Source organism: Pseudonaja textilis, chromosome 1, assembly GCF_049901715.1.
Source record: "Pseudonaja textilis isolate UNSWEBS1 chromosome 1, rPseTex1.2, whole genome shotgun sequence".
Lineage (NCBI taxonomy): Eukaryota > Metazoa > Chordata > Lepidosauria > Squamata > Elapidae > Pseudonaja > Pseudonaja textilis.
In genome coordinates, this window is record NC_141990.1 from 235,011,521 (window position 1) to 235,026,140 (window position 14,620).

A 14,620-nucleotide genomic window follows, 5' to 3' on the forward strand; every position below is an offset into this window, starting at 1 on the left:
ATCCCAGCCTTTTTCTTGTTGCATTTCCTGATAAGTAGAAATCGCCATTTCTAAAAAGCAAAGGATAGATCCAAAGGAACCCTTGCCTTTTTCTTCCTCTTCTCTTGATTTTTCAAATTGCATTTTCAGTTCTTCAACAGATACCATTGTGAAAAAATTTTTTTTTAAAACAATCCAAATGTTTTCTTAGTCTTTCAAAAGATAGTTAAAGTCCCAAAGTCATCAAGCAATCAAAGTCAGCGCAATCAGCACAGTCTGTTTCACTTTCTTCTACTTTCTCTTCCTGGAGTAGAATTCAATTACACAATTCCAAGGTATTTTTTTGAAGTTTTATTGCGATTTAATCTCTAATCTTATAAAACTCCAAGCAGTCTCCTTCAACAAACGTTAGTATAAATCATTTACCTCTCTTCCTTCCCACTTAAAGCAAAAAGATTTTAATTTTTAAATGTCAGTGTTTAGAAATCTAATGTCCCCTTGGCTTTAATTTTGAAAGTTAGTACCTTCTGCTGCCAAAGCGGGTATTTCCGATTTCCATCTGCTGTCTCCGAGGGAAGGAAAGTGAGGAGAAAAAAAAAACTTTCCCTTTACTTTCCACTGCAGCTTAACGATCTTCTGGGAAACAATATATCACTTAAAGAGCCAAAGTTCCAGGGTATTCAGATGTTAATTGTCGTCCTGGTTCAGCCAAAAGCCTTCTCTTTCTTCATTTCCTCCTGCACACAACTTGTCCGGCTGAGAGGTTCTTTGTGGCGGCCATTGCTGACCGCTGCTCCACCACCTTTGGAAAAGGGAGTTAAGCCGGCTGGGAAAGGGGGGTGCGCTATCTCCCGACCCCTGCCCAGATCTCCCCTCTCTTCAGTTATCCCTACAGGATCCCTACAGGATAACTATAGCCTCCTAATCCAGTTGGATCAAAGGCACTCCAGCAGCGAGCGCAGCAGGGATCGTGCACAAACGCGAATTCCTGCTTCCTCCGAAGCCTGACAAACCGGAACTTCTATTCTATTCTATTCTATTCTATTCTATTCTATTCTATTCTATTCTAAAATGGTCAGATCTTCTAGGTTTTAAAACTTATTGCTTTCTTGTTTGCTTACTAATTTGTTAGGTTTGTAGGTCACAGCAGGTTACAGGAAAAAAAACACCAATTAATAGCTTTTCTATTTGTATTACACAATATTTATTATGTAGGTAATCCTCTGCTTGCAAACACAATTGAGCCCACAATTTCTGTTGCTAAGCAAGATAATTGTTAAGTGAGTTTTGCCTCATTTTACGACATAGTAGTTAGTGAATCACTACAGTGGTTAAGTTAGTAACATGGGCGTTAAGTAAATCTGGCTTTCCCATTGACTTTGCTTGTCAGAAGGTCTCAAAAGGTGACCACGTGACCCCAGGATACAGCAATGATTATAAATATGAATCAGTTGCCAAATATCCACTTGGCCATGGCGATGCTACAATGGCCACAAGTGTGAAAAACAGTCATAAGTCATTTTTTTCAGAGCTGTTGAAACTTCAAAAGTTATTAAATGAACTGTTGTAAGTCAAGGACTACCTGTATAAACTGGTGTGTAAGTCTCAGCCAGTCTTCTGAAAGCTCTCAGATTTGCACACAAACCACCATACAACAACAGAAAGCAGGTTTCAAGGTGTTTAATGTTAAACAACAAACTTCCCATCCAGCAAGAACAGCATACAATCCGATCTAGGTTAGCACTGGAAGCTTCTGCCTTCCAATCCTATTTAAAGGTATAAACACATCTACCTAAAATCTCCTATCTCCTGTACTCGCCTCTAATTAGCCCCTTAATTACCCTTTAGGTCATCCTAAAGGGATCCTATTACCTGGATGGTTATACCTAATATGTCATTGTTTCCTATCTCTGCAATCTATCCTTCGCCTATGACCTGGAAGTATAGAGTGTCAGGCTTCAGTGGCTCTTGCAAATGTGCTGACGGGCTCAGTTTATCTATTATCACTAACGGAGCCCAACAGTAAAGAGTCATTGAGGTGAAGGAAACATCCAGGAACCATTTGGGTAACAATAAGAGTAAAGAACTATGAAGTCCAGGGAGGCAGGAAAATAAAGGTAATCATCAATTTACAACAGTGATTGAAACCACAATTTTGGTTGCAAGTCATGACAGTCATAAAGTAGGTCTTCACATTGTTGGTCATTAACTGAATCCATTGTTTGCTATGGGGCATTTTTTTGCCAGAAACTAGAAGTAAACACCAGTCACGGTCGTGTGACTGCAGGAGGCTGCAAATGGCTGTAAACATGGGAATGAACATCTGAATTTCAAACCCAAGTTGTGAATCCCTTTTTCAGGGTCCATCAATGAAAGATTGTTTCAGGGTCTTTCACTGGTCACTAAGCAACCAGTTGTAAATCAACAACTATCTGTGTTAGAAAAATATTCAGATTAATACTTTCCAATTTGCAGGGGTATAGGAGAGAGGGAAGGACATAGAGGCATACAATAATATTTTTTGACCAAGATAAATAGTTTGCACGGGCAAAGAAAAAGATAGCTTCTATTCTGAGAGTGAAATGTGAAAAGATGGAAGCTTCAGAGCTAGTGTCATTTTTTTAATGTTAAGTTTCAGAAATCCAAACTATTTTTTATTTAGAATGCTTGTGTGCAGCTTAAGCCATCTGATTCTAAGTGGCTTAGGCCCCACAGTGAGATGGGCAGCAAACAAATTTAATAATATAAATAAATAAACAATATACATACATACATGTATATATGGTATTGGTATGGTATGTATGGTATTGAGCTGTGAAACGGCTGTCAAAGTCTGACTCACAGACGAACACAATACAGAAGCCTCATGATGGCAGATGAGATTCTGCCGAAATGTTGCTACAACTTTAAAAGCACAACTATAATGACGTGGGAAAATACCCGAACAAAGCTGAATACCACACATGTAAGTACCCGCAAAAACTTATGAATATATAATATATAACAACACAATAATGTTATCAACAATTATTGTATCAAAATCCTTAAAAATATAAATAAATGTGCATTTGTAAAAATCATTTGCCTTCACAACTGCATTCAAGAAAGAGAAAATAAGAAGATGGGGAAATGCAGAAGAAATGAAGATGCTATGTCATCGATACATGCACCAATGGCGTAGAAGTTTTTAATAGTGGAATATTATCTACCTTGCCATTACAGAGGAAACATTGAAAAATTGTCATTGAAAACTGGAACTGATAATAATTTATCTATGCTGATAGCAGTGTTCCAATATCTAAGGGGTTGCCACAACGTAGAAGAGTCAACCTATTCTCCAAAGCCCCTGAAGATAGGACCAGAAACAATAGATGATAACTAATCAAGAAGGGAAACAACCTAGAACTAAGGAGAAATTTCCTGACAGTTAGAACAATTAATCAGTGGAATGACTTGCCTACAGAAGTTGTGAATGACCCAACATTGAAAGAAGAGATTGGACAACCATTTATCTGAAAGGGTATAGGATTTCCTGCCTGAGCAGAGGGTTGGGCTAGAAGACCTCCTGTCCCTTCCAGCTGTGTTATTCTATTATTCCAGAAGAAAGCAAAGGGAAATAGTTTTTATATGGGCCCAAGAAAATTGCATGGATATCTCCATGGAAATCATAGGCAGCTAAGATCAACTTGAAAAAAAACATGATATTTTGCATATCTTTTGATTCTCAACACTTGATTTCACCTGTAAGATGGATCTGTGAATCTTCCTGAAGAAAGAATTTAGAGGATACTGGAGATATAGATGATAGATAGAAAGGGAGGGAGGGAGGGAGGGAGGGAAGGACAGAGTGAGTGTTAGTTCTGACCCAGCTCCCAAACAAGAAAAATCCTCTGTAGTTAAATAAATGGTCTCTTCATTAGATGTGCCAGCAACCCCAGCAAAAAGTTTTCTCTCACAGCAGGCTAACAAGTCTGCCCAGCAGGGAGATGAATAATTGTCTGCCACATCTATTCATCTCTGCCCCCTGCCTTTTATTCCCAGAGCTAGGGTGGGGCTTCACTACCAGCAGTGGCTCTTCCATCCCAAGGATCAGTCCATAGATTTCCACTGCTCTCCTCTCCTCTCCTCTGCCTTCTGCGCATCCGCACATCAGGCACTGGACCCATCTTTTTTATCAACCATCTCCTTGACTTTCCATTTGAGGACTGAGGGACGGCCCAGGTTCCGCCCCTGTTTGTATCTCTGATAGCTTCATTCCTTCTTCCCACTTGGAGTTCTCACGTTGCCTTGATGTTGGCCCTGACCTCTACACCACCTCCTCATCTGATTCGGCTACTAGAGGGTGCGCCTGCCGACAGGCCACAAGAGACAGACGGACAGACAATCAATATTTCATATGGCAGTTTAGGCATATTCTTGATGTATTTCTCTTTTGCCTTATATATAATTTAGTGGTCTGATCTATGCCAAAGCTGGCTGAAGTGAGGAAAGAAAAAAGAGGAAAGGTGATACTCTTTATGTCAGACTTTTGGGAAGGTTTGTGATGTCATGAAAAGGGGAGGACAACTGCAATGGATTAGATAGAAGCAAAAGAAAGAGAAGGAATTTATGTATTGCCCCTAACCAGAATGTAAAAATGAGCTGCCTCAATTGGTAGAGGCTTGTTATCCTTGCCTGTTTATGTCTCTCCATTGTAACCCTATCCTGAGCAATGGGAAACCTTAAAGAATAGACTTTCCCAACTCTTGCCTCATTGCCTTCCATATGTGAATTGTATTCCGAATGCGAGAAACCTTGTCTGCCCCCTATTGCATAGCCCCCAAGCCTGACCTCTTCAGAGACCACACAGGGATGTTTCTGGAGGAGAGAAGGTTTTGAAAACTGACAGTTTATGAAATTCCTTTCCTATATGCTTATGGAACCTCTTTAAGTTTGAGAGGGAGCGAAAGAAAGTGCAGGCCCTTCTCAGTGGGAAAGTCAGAGTTCAGGAGATCACTTGCTTTCACAAACATTCTTTACTGAAAGGGGAGGGAGTGGAACTAAAGAAAAATAGAGATGTAGATGATGGATTTAATTTCCAATTTTGACTTAGAAAAGAGGAAAGAGTAATCCACTGGGAGGGAACAGTTCACAGGGCTAGTAATACAATATGGAGCCTTTGCCAGCAAAGGAACCCATCAAATGCCCATCAAGGTTTTTCTGGCTCAGGAAAGCAGTGGAATGATGTCTAAAGACCATTAATTTAAAAGCAGTCCAGCAGCAGGAACAAACACTACTGTTCATGAAGGGTGAATTTCAGATTATGAATCAGGGTCTCATTCATTTGGCTCTACCTGGTCTGTTTTGCTATAAAGGGTAAAGAAAGGACAGTAATAAATCAGACCCCCTTTTCTCATTCAAACCTTGATTTTTTTTTCCAAGCTCAGACTTACAGAGAAATCACATACCTCTTATCCAGTCCAATTTCATCAGAACGTCAAAAGTAATTATGCAACTCTATACATATCTCTTAAAAATAAAGACTGTTGAAATCAACGGGTGCAATGAACAGGAAATATCTTTTAAAAGGAGCTTTTTCCAATTACTGTAGAAGACTGGACATTTTAACAAACTATTCTATGTCAGTGATAACAAAAAATTGAGTCAAAGTATAGCTAAATGTTAAAAACAAATCTTTATAAGCTAAGGAAATTCAGCATGAGGAGGACTGAAAAGATAGCTAATTATCTTTGAACTTCAACGTATAATAATCCCATTTTTAACAGCACTATAAAGATCAGATCAGGGACGCGGTGGCTCAGTGGCTAAGACTCTGAGCTTGTCGCTCAGAAAGGTCGGCAGTTCGGCGGTTCAAATCCCTAACACTGCGTAATGGAGTGAGCTCCTATTACTTGTCCCAGCTTCTGCCAACCTAGCAGTTCGAAAGCATGTAAAAATGCAAGTAGAAAAATAGGGACCACTTTAGTGGGAAGGAAGCAGTCTTCCATATGCCTTTGGCATTTAGTCATGCCGGCCAAATGACCATGGAGACGTCTTCCGACAGCACTGCCTCTTAGGCTTTGTAACGGAGATGAGCACCGCCCCCTAGAGCTGGAAATGAATAGCATGTATGTGTGAGGGGAACCTTTGCCCTTACTTTTAAAGATCAGGGATAAAGTTAATATATATAGGCTATAAAAAAGTAGAAAGAAGAAAAATACAGAAAGCTCTAACTCAGTGTTGCCATTTAGCCTGATTTTTTTTTTTTTTTTTTTGTAGTCTAAATATGGTCGTCTTAATCAGAAGGATTTATAAAGGAAGACTAAAATTACTTAAAGAAGTCAGGTGAGTATTATTTGTTTCAAAAAGCCCAGAAATTTCGAAACAGAATCAACCATAATTTATAAGAGGTAAAAGCAGGTGGCTTGGAAATGCTTAATTTCCAGGAAAAAAATATCTTGCAACCAAGATGTGGCTTTGTTAACTAACTGTCCTTTCGTCTGTATAGTATGTGAATATATTTCTTCTGTTAGTGTTCAGTGAGTTTGATAAAAGGAATATGCAATTTGGATCTTACTTTTACCATTGTACATTTCTTCCTAGGATAACTTTCTTTGTAATCCTAGGAATAGCCAGCAACAATCAGGTGAATTTCTGTGCTCCACGTTCACTTTCTCCATGCTCACTCCCACTCACTGCACAGATTTAGTTGTTCTGGAAACCAGCCAACTTTCTGTTCCAACATGTGGAATGAGAAGATTGTAACCAAGTCAAAGCATAACAAATAATAAAAAAACCTTAATGTGATATCTTGCTCTAATGAATTGGAATCTCATTCTTATTCATGGTATCTTGTTTTGGTTCATCTTCATTTTTTCTCCTTTTATATTTAGATAGACACAACCTGCCTGCGTTACTGGTGGGAGTATTTGAAGTATACCTTCAAATAGTGTTTTGTATGCATCTGCAATGATAGACTTCACAAAAGTACTTTTTCCAAAAGGCAACTGGACTTTCTTGGTTTTTTCTTTGAAAATGTTCCACTTCTCATCCAAGAAGTTTCTTCAGTTTCTTGGATGAGAAGCAAAACATTTTCAAAAGAAAAAAAGAAAAAAGTCCAGTTGGCTTTTAGAAAAAGCACTTTTGTGACAACTATGACCTGGATGATTGAGAATCTCCATAGATATTCTGCAATGATAGAATGGCAAGGTCCATAGATTAGAGGCAAAGCATATGCTTTGCCTGCAGAAGATTCCATATTTAATTGTGGTTGAAAAAGTATGAAACCCATTGCCATTGTGTTGCTATAATTCAGAAAAACCCAGTACCTTCCTATAAATCTAAACAGAGTTCAACTCCACTGCAGATAGATTAGGATTCTGAAAAAAAAAAACTTACAAATGTTTCATTTGTATTAAAGTTTCCTCCTAAGCATTACCCAACCAAAAAATGTTTGTTTGCTTGATTGTTTTTGTGCTGTTCCAGCCAGTCCATAGGAATTGATAGTTACTTAGGAATATATGAGCTATCCCCTTAAGGGAATGCATCATGGTAAATGTACTTAAAGATATCCTGGGAAATGTAGTTCATGTCACGTGGCCACATCTGTAATCCTGATTGGTCACTAAATTGACCCTTGAGGGGTTGGCAGAGGTTTCCCTCCATTCTTGCCTGGACTCATGAACTGATAGCAGCTTTTCTGCCACTATGAGATGGGTTAGGAGAGAATCATCTTTCACCTGCAAGGCTGATATGCAAAGGACTGGTCATAAAAGAAGAACTTTATCACAAAAGTGAGTCATGAGGATACCTGATGAACCAATAAATGTTCTTTATTATGGACATCTTGTTGAGTTATCTCTCTGCATCTGTACAGTTTATAAATCTACCTCTGTACAAGATACAGAAAAGTAAAAGATGAATCCTAACCCATCAGAGTAAATTTGTAAATTTTGGATTTGTGATAAAGCAATGTAATATTGAAGCCAGGAGTGAATGCACAATGCTAAGTTCTGTGCCTCAGTTTGAATTACAGGGAAGGGCAAGAATGCCCCCTCCCCCTTTGTGCAAGAGACTTTCCAAATATCCTATGCTCTGGCTTTCAAAGGCCATCAAATTTGTTACTGAGGCAGGATTCCTTTGTCTTCGCATCAAGCCAGGAAGGGGCAAATTCCCATCAAGCCAGGAAGGGGCAAATTCCCCCTCCTTTTCTCATCAACGAAAGTTTTGCTGTGTCTCAAATTACAACTCCTAACTGGGAAGAGTCAATTTGTAAAACTAAGGGAGGAGCCAGGGTTTACCCATCTGCCCTGCTTCTCCCCAGCCTACACATTTTTTTTAAACGCAGTTGAATCTACAACTTGCAGGTGAAAGATGGTTATCTCCTAACCTATCTCGTAGCGGTAGAAAAGCTGCTATCAGTTCATGAGTCCAGGCAAGAATGGAGGGAAACCTCCCCCAACCCCTCAAGGGTCAATTTAGTGACCAATCAGGATTACAGATGTGGCCATGTGACATGAACTACATTTCCCAGGATACCTTTAACTACATTTACCATGATGCATTCCCTTAAGGGGACAGCTCATAATTCCTAAGTAATAATCCAATTCCTATAGACTGGCTGGGACAGCACAGTTTTTATGCATGCAAGGCAATGCAGAAGCTCTGCTGGAATTTCTTCTATCTAATTATACTAAACATTTTCTTTCTTGGTTCCTACCTCTACTTTTTTCTCTGTCTCTCCTCCCCCCGCTATTTTTTTAAAAAAATATGATTATGGACTAATTGCCATTAGGGATTCGTGTCATTTTTTCATATTCTAGCAAAGAAAAATGAAATTCTGATACAACAGCAGAAAGCCTTAGCAACTGCACTGTGCTGAAGAAGGGTGATGACCTTCTTGCCCGCCTTCCAGTCTGCAAATGAAGTCATACAGCTGTCTCTTCAAGGGGGATACAAAGCTGTAGCTCATTCCATTCCAGAGGGTAGAGGTAGAAGGGAAATTTCATTTAGGGAATCTAGATGAGTAAGTTTTGTTTATTTGGGAGTAGAATGTCCCACATGGAAAGACATGAACTGTTTTAGGATTAGGTTAAATAAATTGGTTTTCTAACTGCCCAGTCTGTTAGTATCTTGCCTCCAGTGGGTTTTCCAAATGAATTGAACCAGTAAAGTATGTGTGACTCTTATTCTTGCAAGTTTACTTTTTCTCATTTGCTACAATATCTCTATTCCAACTTACCAAACATGGCTACATACTCCAAAACCAAGGGATAATGAAATTCCCTTGAGTCATTCATTCTGTTATTATACCTTGTTAACAATAATTAAGTGGTTTGCTTGATTTAGATATTTTTTGTCATCAGGGTGGTCCACCAGAAATTGGTTCTACACATCCAGAATTAAAAACGTTATTTCTGCACAATCTTTCCAACCCAAGTGATCATTGTGAATAACTTGAAGCTGAATATGTTCTACCAACTATACTTTATGTATATAAATATAAGCAATTCTTTGATGTGTGTTTGTGTGCAGACTTGGGCCAAAATAGCTTGACTGCTGTCATTGTTTCTCATTCTTTTGTTGGTTATGAGTCAGTGAAGAAGGGTAAATCTGTGTATGCTTCTCTAAACATATGCATCCCAGTTTACAATTTTGTCTAACAATCACTTTTTACAAAACTGTAATGCATTTTTGTACATTATTTAAATATAAACATTTTTGGACAAACATTTCCCTAATGTACATTTCTGCCTGCATTGCAAAATCTAAAAAACTGTATTTAAAATAATAAATATTTATTTATTTATTTATTATTTTTGTTAATTGCTTACAAGATAATAGGTATAAGTAAAAATATAGTTATGAATTCATGGATACATATAAGAAAAATAAAACAATAAAAGAAACAATAGGACAGGGATGGTAAACATGTTGGTGCGCTTATGCACGCCCCCTACAGACCTCTTAGGAAAGGGATGAGGTCAATAGTAGACAGTCTAAGGTTAAAGATTTGGGATTTGGGGAAGAAACCACAGAGTCAGGTAGAGTATTCCAGACATTGACTAATCTGTTGCTGAAATCGTACTTCCTGCAATCAAGTTTGGTGCGATTAACCTTGAATTTGTATCTATTGTTTGCTCTTGTGTTTTGTTTTATTTATATACTAGTTCAAAAATGTGAAAGTAGACAGATGCACATATATAGGTGCAAAATATATTAGATTTCTGATCATAATATATTTTAACGCAGTCAGAATACTTTTAGATTGTAATAAATAATTTTTAGAATAATGTTTAGATTTCTTCCTCGCACTTAAAGAGGCTTCTTGAGTAACTGTAGTTTGAAATAGGACCTTTTGACTAATATCATTTTTTTGCTCCTTAGTAGAACAATGAGCACTTACCTTGTAGGGAAGCCAATTCCATTGTGAAATACAAACTTTATAAACTCAGTGAAATAGAACTAGTGGAGATTCTAAACTCCTGAACAATAAATCAATGACTTCACAATCTGAAATAAGCAACATTTATAAATATTCCATGAAAAAGCCACCATAAAGTATTGAATCATAAAGCCAAACCATACACTAATCTGAAATTGAGCAAATTATATTAGGAATTAACATGATGTATGAACTAAGCCAATGTAAAGGAACATTCAGGTCCTTTTCAAGCATTATCATTTTAGTGCTTAACTAAGATTCTAAGGCTTGTCTTAAACTTGTGAAATATGTTTGTAACTCATTGGTATTTGCCTACATAGGTAATTAGGACTGGGTGTGGTAGTAGAGATTTAAAACATGACAGTCCCAAAATCACCACTGTACAATGTTCTATTTGTATCCTCATCATTTCCCAATTCTTCTGAGAACTGGAAATGTGGATTAAACAACATTGTATCATAGATAGTCTTTCCTATGCTCCTTGAATTTAGCAATCTGACCGTTGAGTGTCTTAGACTTATGGCACTGGGGAACTTCAACTTGTCTTCTTTGGTGCAAAGTAGGAAATGACCCACAGGTTAATGGTCACTGTGGCAACAGTATACCTGAGTTAGACCATCAACAGTCCAACACACAGTGAAGATTGCATATTAGATTTCCATTTTGTTTTGAGACAGTGATGACATAATGTAGATGTTGGGAGAGGTTAATACTACTTTCAAGTTATGTTCAGACTGCTGTTACATTACTCTGGAGGTTTGCATGCTTACTCTCCATTGCAGGGAAGTAGGACCTCTTTGATTGCTCTGCCCTGGAAGACTATAGATTTCAGAGGCAGCTTGCAATTGTTTTTGAGGTTCTGATGTATGATTTGCAGGGGCCTTAGTCACATCTGGGAATGAGAAATCAACAGTGGTTATGGATTGGATTGGATTGTGTGTGTGCATCCTTTCTCTTCATACAGATTAGAGATCTATCTCCCTGTTTTCAGAGGAACACCAGGAAATGAAAGGGCACAAGAGATGCTTAGAGCATTGCTGGAGAAGGACCATGGAGGTGAAATTTCATGCAATAGATCATGAAAAGGTATAGTCTAGCTTGATTATTTGGGAAGAATTTGAGTGTTTTTGTCCCAAGGGAGTAGAGAAAGGCCTCAAAACTCTGAGCCCTACTCTCCTTCATGTCTCAATGGACTTGGATACCGTTGATATGGTATCCTTCTGCAGTGGCTCAAGATATTAAAAGTGAGAAACATGGTGCTATGGCAGTGTTCTTTCTTCCAGGATTATTTCCACTTAATCTTGATGAGGGAAAGATGTCTAGTCAAAACTTCTGCTTTGCAAAAGTCCACAGTTCTCTCCCACTATCTTATCTAGCATCTACATAATACTGTCAGCTGATGTCAGATGAAATGCAGGAAAATATATGAGCACTTCAGAGACTGCCAGTAGACGTTTCAAGGTGCTAGTTGTCACCCATGAAGCACTTCATGGCATAGGCTGGGTTATCTGTAGTACTATCTGTCCCCAATTATTTCTGCCCATCCCATCCCATCCCATGAAATTCAACAACATAGGCATATTTCAGGTTCTCTCAATTAAATAATAATTAAAATTAAAATTAAATAATTTTAAGCCTCATAGGACTTAAAAAATAAACCTTTTCTATCTCTGTTTACCCGGTAGAATAGCATGCTTCTCAAGATTTAGATAGTCTTGAAACTGCTGGCTTTCTATAAAAGGTAGAAAAGTTCACTTTTGCCACAGGTATTGAAGTGAGCTAATTTTGCAGACAGTTGGTGATATGAATACTTGTATCGCCTTAGTGGGGAATGTTAGTTTTTTTAAAAAATTGGTAATTTCAACTTTGTCCAGAGTCATATATAGAATGGGCAATCATGTAGATCAAATTAATTAGTCATTTTTAAAATATGTAAGCAGTGGTGATCTGAGAATTCAACACCTCCACCATAATTCACAATTACACATACAGAAATTCTTGCTTGGTTGCCTGATTACACATCATACAGTTATACTATATGTTTGAGAATCATCTGATAAAGGGCAATTCTTCCTTTAAGCGAGAGCTTTATTCCCTCTTATACACTTAGGTCTCTATGTGTCTTGGGCATGTATATATTTAGGAGTGCTTCACAAAATGTTTCAAATCTGAAACATTTCAAATTAAAATATTTTGCATATTTTGGTTTAGTGGTCAGTGGAAGAAAAAGCCAGACATCTGTAAAACTTGCCTGCTATAAAGCTCATGGCATAAAGTGGAATTTTGCTCCGGGTGAAAAACCATTATATTCACATCAATTGTTTTCCTTTTGAAACCATAAGATGGGAGTGGTGAAGTTCAGACATAAAGCAAAATAAAAACAAAACAAAGGCTGGTGTCAGCTTTCTGGGTAAGCATCCTGCTTAACAGAAATTAAATTCACAACACACACACAAACAATGGAAGATGAGCAATTTCTTTTGAGATCATATATCAGTTGGAAATTTACACATTTTCTAAATTTTCAATCAATTTACATTAAGCAGATTTAGCTACCCAATATGCATTATTGTGACAAGAGTATATTTTTCACAGTCTGCAAATCCATTATGTACATCGATATTCTTTTTCTTGGTTTGAAATACATCCTATTTCCTCACTTTCCTAAACTAGCATGTGATGGTTTTCACTGGTTTTATGAATTGGGAATTAAAATCAAACCATAGTTTCTTGTATAATCATTCCACATAAGTAGAGTCAAAACATCAAACCATGGTTCATAGAGAAGTTGGGTTTGTTTATAGTTAAGGAATTTCTGATTCTTATCTAATTTTATAGATGTTTCACTTTTACAGAGTATGCTTAAGAACTACAGGGATTCCTGGAAGGCTGAAAATCAGATATCTTTTCTTTCACTGCCTCCATCTCACTATTATCACTAGATGGCAATATATCCCTATATAGGTTACCTATTCCCAAGCTGGCAGCTGAACATTTCAGTTCTAGTTCATCTCTTACCAGTAATATCATTTCAGTCTCATAGCAAGTGAGTACTAGATCTGGGCCAGATTCAAATGGAGATGAACAACCATCCCACATCATGATACAAAAAATTGGAGTTTAAAGATAAAGGCAAAGAATATAGGCTAGACCAGGGGTGTCAAACTCTATTGTATTGAGGCATGCATCAGGGTTGTGTTTGACTTTGGGGAGCCAGGACGGGTGTGGCCAGGGGGTGTGGCCAGCTCGATGTCACTCATCGAGGCTGTATTTTTGGCCGCAATAGCCTCCTGCAGCCCTCTGCCAGCAAAAACGGAGCTCGAGAGGGTGGCAAGCGACCTCTCTGAGCTCCGGTTTCGCTGGCAGAGGCAGCGGGCCTGTCCTTCACTGTTTTTAGGGAGGGCCCATGGGCTAGATCTAAGCACCCCATTGGTCAGATCTGACCTCCGGACCTTGAGTTTGACACCCCTGGGCTAGACCTTTATAAGTTGAAAATGAAATGCCCACAGAAGGTCATGGATAATAAAAAAAAGTTAAGATCCTGTGGGTCTTCCAGATTCAGATGAACAAGCAAGTTCTAGGCAATCAACGAGACATTGTAGTAGTTGATAAGAAGCAGTGGTGATAGATGTAGCAGTGCCAAGTGACAGCAATACAGGAGGAAGGAATATAAGAAATAGGAGAAATATCAGGGTCTGAAGGAAGAACTCGAGAGGATGTGCAAAGTAAAGGCCGAAGTAGCCCAGAGGTAGTTGGAGCAGTAGGGGCTGTGATTCCTAAGCTGGGAGAGTGGCCCCCAACAGATCTGAGGAATGACATCAGACCTCTCTGTCCAAAACAGTGCAGTGTTAGGAAGAGCTAAGGTCCTGTGCAGAATCCTCAATTTCCCAGGCCTGTAATAGAGGACTGAGATTGAGGAAGACACATAGCATACACAAGGGTGAGAAGGGGATTTTTATTTTTTGTAGATGTATGTATATGTGTATGTGTGTGCGCACGTGCATGTGTGTGTTGATGTTGGTGTTGGTGTGTGTGTGTGTGTGTGTGTGTGTGTGTGTGTAAAATAAGTAGTACAATTGTTTTTATGATGCTTAGTGGCCTTTTTAAACTCAGGATTAAGCACATTGTGATGTGGAATGAAATGTGATTATATCATTAGCTTAACGATTATAACAATTGAAAACACTGGCCAATTTCATAGCTGGTGCTGATGTCCAC